General features: G+C 40.3%; 1 protein-coding gene across 1 annotated transcript in view; it reads right to left on the bottom strand.

Moving 5' to 3' along the window:
* Positions 1-7,574: 7,574 nt before the first annotated feature.
* The window catches only part of LOC139648435 (phosphatidylinositol 3-kinase regulatory subunit alpha-like), a 5,663-nt gene continuing 4,623 nt past the window's right edge, over positions 7,575-8,614 (bottom strand). The window contains exon 2 of the mRNA XM_071524554.1: positions 7,575-8,614. This exon is cut by the window's right edge and continues 2,866 nt beyond it. The gene's annotated coding sequence lies outside the window, so the exon portion shown is untranslated.

Raw genomic sequence — 8,614 nt, forward strand, 5'->3', positions numbered from 1 at the left:
TATATATCCAGCCTGCTTGCTGCAAAAATTACTTCGACAGCACTTCTACTTCCTTTTTTTTTTAAGACAGCTGAACCCTCTGAAAGGGATTGTTATGTAGTGGACTTAGCTTTAATAAAAACTCAGAAAGACAAAACCAAGACTCCATCATTCTTTTTATTTTTCCTTTTTTCCTTTTCTCTGAGCCTGGGACCACAGAAGCCTACTGACACTTTCTCAGGGGTAATAGTTTGCTCTCGCCAGGGTGGCCTGTACTTTAAACTTGGTTGGCTAAAATAAAGTCTAGATACAAGGATAGGTCATAAATCTAGCAAAGTAAAACTACTAGCCCTCTCTCTCTAGGCATAGCAAGCCTCCACTGGTGAATTAGTCTTTCAGGACACCCTAGGGGGAAGGAAGAAACTGCATCAGTCATTCATCAGTATTATGTTATTTTACTGTATTATCATCTTTTAATAGTGTGGACAAATGGTGCTAGCAGTAGGAACTTGTTTTCTAGAATGGTGCCTGGATTTCAGCCCAGGCAGCACTCCCAACCTCCAGACCACAGCCTGTAACCCTAACCCTGGATGAAACTTAAGAGTAACTTAACACCAAACCCAAATCCATGTAAAGCCCCCACCTCACTTGACACCAAAGATCAGCCAATAGCAGATGGCAATTTCTGTAGCATGATTTTTACCTTTAGATGTCAGGCTGTATACAGGTTTGGGTTTGATGTTTAGTTAGTCTTTAACAATCAGCTGAAGCTTATTCTACTCTTGAACTCGCAAAGAACAAATTTCCATAGTTTTCAAATCTTGAAGACATTGTTAAATACAAGCATTCGGATGACGTGACGAGTTTGCAATAAATATTTTGTAAGTGAATTTGATAGTGGTCGACAGTTTGAGGAATGAACTCCTATTGTGCTAAGAGTGGTATGAGGCTCACATTAGTAGTGACTGTCCTTTAAGTGGAAATCTTACAGTAATTATAAAAAAGGAAATTGATTAATTATTAGGTTTTTAGATTATTAGGTTGTCAAAATGTTAATCTACTATGACTTTTTTGGTATATGATGAAGACTGAATTTAAAGGTCAATTAGCATAGTCAAATGTATTTGCAGGGGGGAAATAAGTGGGAGAAGGTTTTTTGTAGACTTCTTTCATACTGATTTAAATGCCTGTTATGTGATTACATTTCTATTGTAGGCATTTAGCTGATGCTCTTACTCAGAACAACTGATATGAAAAAATGGAGGAGTCAAAGATTTTTGCTTTCTGAGAAGTGAATTTCTGGTTTTATTTTAATGCAAATATGTCAGAATTTTTTTTAAATTCACATTTAACTGTAATCATCTTTAGATTTGTGATCGTAACATGAACTTCACTGAAATTGTACTAATCATTTTAAGAATCCTTCATGATTATTCTTGCAAATAAAAACATTATTTCAACTATTATTTGTGTACAAATAACTTTTTTCAGAGGAATAGGACCTCATTTGCAAGCTCACTGCAGAACCCTACTTTATATATGTTTATATATTCTTGCAACAGTAACATCACTTTTGTAGCAGTGAAGTTGAGATAATGAAATGAAGATTTACTAAGTTGTTATGGCTAATTTAGTAATTCATCGATGAGGACATGAAGAAAAGATTGTTTTAATTGGACATCTGGATCCTGACATGATCTGTGAGGTTAATTAAACCTTTATTTAACCAGGTGAGTCCCATTGAGATTACAAGATCTCTTTTTCGAGGGAGCCCTGGCCAAGATAGCAGCAATACAAAGTTTCAAACAACATACAAGCAACATTAAAAGCATGTAAAACAAAACATACACACATGCAACTCGTAGAATCATACGTCTAAAAGACGGACTGGAGGAAACAGGTCTAGCTAAGGAAGCAAGTGCAAGTTCCAAATGAATTTGCCTCCAAACCCTTTACTACATTTTTGAACGCCCTAATCGGGATCAGCACATCAAGCTGCAAATCTGTCTGCAAGTGGTTCCAGGCTGCAGGGGCGGAGAACATAAAGGCCTGTTTGCCAAGTTCAGTGCGAACCTTAGGGACAGACAGTAAGAGGGTGTCATTAGAGCGCAAACAATAATTACTGGTTTTGAGTGAGATATACTCACACAGGTAAGAGGGGAGCAGCCCGAGGATGGACTTGTAAATAAATATGTACCAATGCGTGAGTCTGCGCAAGGCCAATGAAGGCCACTGAACTCTGGCATATAGGGTCCAATGATGAGTGAGAGCTTTGCAGCCTGTGACAAACCTCAGAGCGCTGTGGTATACAGTATCCAACCAATGCAAGCACTGGGCAGAGGCGTGCATGTACAACAGATCGCCATAATCAAGCAAGGGCAGGAACGTAGCCTCAACCAATTTTTTCCTGGCAACAAAGGAAAAGCAGGATTTATTTCTAAAATAAAAACCTAGCTTACGCTTCAGTTTCTTTACTAAGTTTTCAGTGTGAAGTTTAAAAGTTAAACGATCATCAATTAAAATACCTAGATACTTGTATTGTGACACCAATTCAATCTGACTGCCCTGCAAGGTTACAATGTCAGGAAGAGGAGCTCATGTCTTTCTGGCATTAGAAAACAACATCAATTTAGTTTTTGCAGCATTCAACACAAGTTTCAGACAACTTCAACAACCGTGACTCTACAATACCAAAGGCAAACTGCAAATACTCAAGTGATTGAGCAAGGGTGGCACCGCAGCAGTAAATTACAGTATCGTCGGCATAAAAATGAAACAGTGCATTAGGAACATTTTGACCCGGGTTGTTAATATAGATAGTAAACAAAGGTGGAGCCAAAACAGCAACATGTAGTACACTGGAGGAAGTGCCATCAAATTTGACACATTGTGTCCTTTCAGAGAGGTAATTTTCAAACCAGCCAACAGCCTGCTCAGACAACCCGATATTGAGCAGCCGTTGCTTCAGGATGAGGTGGTCAACTGTGTCGAAGGCCTTCGAAAGATCAATAAAAAGAGCGGCACAGGTTTTTTTGTGATCCAGTGACTCAATTATATCATTGACAACCTTTAGGGATGCCGTGATGGTACTGTGTTGTTTTCTGAAGCCAGACTGGTACAATGAAAGGATATTATTAGCGTTGACAAGACGGTTAAGTTGGAAATAGGCCTATAATTGTTTAGTGATGTAGGGTCCCCCCCTTTTGACAGAGGGAGAACATGGGCAGATTTCCACATTTTTGGGATGACATTTTGAGAGACAGTGAGGTTAAAGATGCTTGATAAGGGTTTAGCAATAGAATCAGCTGTAAGTTTAAAAAAATATGGTTCCAGATTATCTGGACCTGCAGGTTTTTTGGTGTCCAGTGAAAGAAGAGCTCTGTGAACTTCATCAGCAGAGAAGGGAACAAAATAAAAGGACTGACCCTCAAAAATACAATCAGCAATCATGTCTGAGGAAGGCAAGGTTTTTAAAGGCAGGGACTGGTTAAACAGAGAGGCAATGAAGTGCTCATTGAAACATTCCAGCATAGCAGATTTATCAGAAATGGATCTGGTGTCCTTGACAATGCAAGGAGGCAGTTCATTTCGAATATCATTGGCCGAAATAGATTTGATAGCTTTCCAGAATTTCTTGGGATTATTCAAATTGTTAGTCTCAAAACTGAAACTCGTCTGGTAAATGAAGTGAAACGATTGCGTAGTTGCCTAAAATGGAGCCAATCGGCCTCAGTCCCTGTTTTCCTAGCCTTCGCCCAGGCCAAATTTCTCTCATGGAGTAACTTAGCCAGATCAGGGGAAAACCAAGCGTTGTCTCGTCCCTTCACTCTAAACCTTCGTACAGGAACATGTTTATCCACTATATGCGAAAACCAATTTTCAACATCATCAATAAGATCGATTTTTTCCCAGTCGTGGTAGAATAGATCATGTAAGAAACCTTGTTCAGAAAAGTGTTTCATATCTCGTTTTCTAACAAAGCGAGGCTTGGACTTGGGAATTTTGGCGTTTCTAATTGCAGCAATTACACAGTGATCACTAACATCGTTTGCGAAAACACCAGTCTCAGAGTACTTGTGGGGAGCATTAGTTAAAAACAGATCAATTAAAGATGATTTCTCTGGGTATTTGGGGTTAGGGTGTGTGGGGCACCCGATAATTTGGGTAATATTTAGTGAGCTACAGAGATCTTTAAAACTGTCAGATATAGATATCCCAATTTAGGTCACCTGTCAGAATGATCTCGCTGTACTGCAGCTGTGATAGTAACTGCGAGAGCGTTGGGAGTGCATCAGCAACAGCCGACGGCGGTCTGTAGCACCCAACTATAGTGAAACAAAACCCTTTAGATATCTCAATATTTAGGGCCAGAAACTCCAATTGTTTGCCGACAGATTTAGAGAGCACGACATTCACATGAAATTTGCTTTTTACAAAAATAGCTACCCCACCCCCTCTCTTGGGGCGATCAGCTCGATAAACATTATACCCGCCAATAGAGATAACTTTATCCGTAATAGATTTAGTGAGCCAGGTTTCAGATAGGACAATAACGTCGGCATCAGTTGATTTAGCCCAGATACATAATGAATCAATTTTAGGGAGCACACTACGTATGTTCAGATGAATAACACCCAGACCAGATCTGCACTTAAAGTCAGCCGGAGTATTACAAACCTTAATGTCAGTGTCAGCTGGGCCAGGGTTAGGCTGCACATTACCGGAGATTAACAATAAAAGAAAAATCAGATATCTCTGTTTTGTAACACTGTAGGGCGACTCATTTTTAGAATGTATCATGTTAACAAAGTCAGCAAGAGAATTCTCAGAAAACACAAAACAGCTTTTCAAAACAGAAAGGCACAGAAGGCGAAGCAAGTCAAAGGAATTGAAAAAGTCCGCATGGGGATGTCTCGGCATCTGCCCGTGCAGTTCATAGGGGAAAGTGCTAGTGAGCGCGCTTGGCACGACCGGCGGAGAGTGCTCCTCCCCTGGTACACTCTCCCGACGATGGACGCTTAACCCATAGTTCCAGAGCGAGAGCGCAATAAGCAACGCAAAAGGAAATTTCATTATCAGTACTGCAATTCAGTTTGCAAGGTTGTGATATAGTTCGATTTGTGAGGCGTTTCAGTAAAAGTGGTTCGATTTGTGAAATAGTTCAGGTCAGTTTATGGGGGAGTCCAGTTTGTAAATGTAGCCTACGTGTGAGTGTGTGTGTGTCGGCTATGGAAGTGGGGAAAGGGGAAAGGAAGAGAGGCACCTGAGTCGGAGGTAGGCCAGCAGCAGAGCAGCGAGCACACAGGGAGGAAGCCAGCAGCGGAGCAAGCAAGGGGAGAGCCACGCGGAAGAGGAGAGGCACCCGATCCGATAGGCCCCAGGATGCAGCACAGGCCTTGATGCAGATGGGATAGGCCCCAGGATGCAGCACAGGCCTCAGTGCAGGTGGATAGGCCCCAGGATGCAGCACAGGCCTCAGAGCAGATTGGATAGGCCCCAGGATGCAGCACAGGCCTCAGTGTAGACTGGATAGGCCCCAGGATGCAGCACAGGCCTCAGTGTAGACTGGATAGGCCCCAGGATGCAGAGCAGGCCACAAGGTAGGTGAGGTAGGGGGGCCTCGGGAATACAGTGGTTTGGGTAGGAGACTCTATGGAAATTATTCCAGCCAGAGAATCATGGAGAGGATCACGTGGCTTTATTTTCACATAGAAGGTTATATGTATTTCTCTGTGTAAGTGCAGGATGTGTGTGTGTGGTCTGAAAATAAGTCAAATAAATATATTACAAAGTGGTCTACATTATTTAGTAATAAACCAACAATAATAATTCTATTACTGCACTAATTTACAAGGGCTGAACATCTAAAACCACATTCACTGAAATTAGGAAATCAATCCACCAACTCTAATATGACATAGGCATATTACAGGGTTAATAAGCCGAAATACAAATAAAAGTGAAAGACAATTATGTCTACAAGCATAAACTCAATCCAACTGCAGTGTTAGCCATAGACATAGACACATGTAAAAGCAACTGCCAATTAACCAAATCAATTAAGCAGACAGCGTTGCAGAGACAGAAGCCTCGTTAAAATGTTGAAATCTAAACTGTCAGTTTCTCCACAAATATAAAGATAATGAACATTCCTGAAAACTATGAGCATTAAAACAACATGTGAAAGGACTTACATGGTTTCATGAACGCACACACTGAACTTGAAGAAGAAACAAAGGTAAATCCACCTGGAAGGCTTCTCACTGCAGGAAACAATTAACAGTCAATTAACCGCGTAGCTCCCGATGCGCGAGTCCGTGGCTCTGACGTCATGCCGGGAACGCGGACAGGCTTTTCTACATGATCAATCAAATTTACATTCTCTATAAATGTGTTTCCCTGGCAGTGTGTCCTCTGTTTGTCCTCGGTAGACGTTGTTTTCCATGAAAGGAAATTATCATGGGAGAAATTTTCTTAATGGCTCGTTCATTATTGACCATTCTGTTACTTTACCCAAAGAGAGACAATTTTGAGGAGCTTGGAAGAGCTTTTGATGGAGAAAGAAAACAAATGGAAAAGAATAACCAATTAACTTCTCATTGATGTTTTTCATTTTTTCTCTTGATCAGACCTTTACGGGCATTTTGATCCTTTTTGGGGGCTAATTTTATTGAACTATGAAATAATACATTTGCGCTGCATATTGGCAAATAAACACTCAATTTGTAGCACTAGGATTAGTTTGAACTTGTTTCCCACTGCTGGAAACTGGCAGCAGGAAGTTCCAGAGGACTCTCTGTCCGTCTTCACCCTCCTGTTGAGTTTTTTTTTTTTTTTTTTTACCATGTTTGTTGTTTTTGTTGTTGCTGCAGTGCTTTGTATTGGATGACATTTTCTTCTGCTGGCTGCGTGGTTCCAACATTTTCAACTGTTTGGGGGTGCTCATGTTTTCTGACCAAAGACCGCTCCGTTTTTCTCTCCCAGAATGCACTGCAAAGAATCGTCATGTCATAGTCTCCTACGCATCACCTACTACGGGACAGTAGGCGCATTCACCTATGAAAACATGACGAGAACTCATAACTATTGGGGGTATTTTTTGCCGCTTTATTTTCACTTTCACTGAAATTTTTACCCCGAGCCGCTGGGTGAAAACATTTCTGACCCTGGAAACACAGTTATGATTTTGAGCTATGATGATTTTGAGAGTGTGGAGATACACTGATGATTCTGAGGGTGAACATATTACCCACAGGAATCTTTAAAGTCAATGAAACAGCATTTTGAGAGCATCTTGGCTTCTGTAATATAATATACTTCCAGTTGGATGTTGGGGCGGGACATAATACAGGGAGGGATCAATCAAAAGTGTAAACCAATAGGGTGTCAGTATCAGTTAGGAACTCTTTCATGTTTATTTTATCATTCCTGATTTTTGGTTTGGTTGTTTTTATCGCTTTGTTCGTACTGTGAAGCACTTTCTAACTTGAAACTTGCGCTATAAATAAAGTTTATTATTATCATTATTTACCAAACCACAGCCAGACGACAGAGCCAATACAGAGCAAACAAAACCCAGTCTGACACACAGCTAAGAGTTTCAAGAACCTGCTGCTTTATTGTCCTTGATACTGGCGTTACAGCGTGAAAGAGAAGCAAAGAAGAAGGAAAGAAGAAGAAAAAAAACATCAACTAACTGGATTTCTGATACAGAAAATACAGCGTCTACGGAATGAAAACTGAGAATTTTTTTTTTAAAGAGAAAAACACAAAACTTGAACACACACACACACATACACACTCAGCAATGGTTCACCAACACACTCCTTTTAGTGTGTGGAGGAATGGGTTTGGTTCATGCGTGCTCCTGTCTCATAACATCGTCACAAAAAAAAAAAGAAAAAAAAGAAAAATCACACAAAGGCATGACATTATTTTCATCAGAAACAAAACGTGATGGAGGCTCACAAAGGGACAGTCTCCAGGTCGAGGATTTGGACCAAACGCGCCGGTAAAGCCTTCGTCCGCTTCTTCACCTTCTATTATCTCTTTTTTAGTTTTGGCTTCGGTTCTGTTCGTGCCTGAGAAACTGTCCCAGAGCGTGTGAGCCTGATATCTAGCAAAAGATCTGTTCCAAAAGGAGCTCTCTACCATCTAAAAACACACTGACACCGCCTCATAAGAAGACTGCTAGCACACAACTGAAACAAATGATGGTATTTTTTTTTTTAAAAGAATAGAGAGTAGCTTAAATCCTTGGTTGGAGGAAAAAAAAAAAAAAAACACTTGCAGACATAATCCTCTAGATTTTAGAGATATTTAATGATCTCCAGGTGATGATTTCAAAATCGATCTATTCCTATTTGAAGATACAGTCAATCATCAGCTGAAGCCTCAAAATCAAACCGATAGAGGATTTCATTCCAAAACACGATATATATAAAATTTTAGGAATAAAATCAAAATACCACCTGAAATTCATCCGACAATATTTCAAAAACACAGAAGACTCCACCCTCCAAACTCTAGATGCCACTTGAGATGCCATAACTTTAAATCATAACCCATAATGTGCTTTACGTTCATGCCAGAAATAAATCCATTAGAGTTCAGAGATTTTTTTTTTTCTTTTCCT

This window comes from Centroberyx affinis, unplaced genomic scaffold (assembly GCF_046629955.1).
Source record: "Centroberyx affinis isolate AG114_WGS23_722 - 3 ecotype Tasmania unplaced genomic scaffold, CSIRO-AGI_Caff_v1 ptg001200l_1, whole genome shotgun sequence".
NCBI lineage: Eukaryota > Metazoa > Chordata > Actinopteri > Beryciformes > Berycidae > Centroberyx > Centroberyx affinis.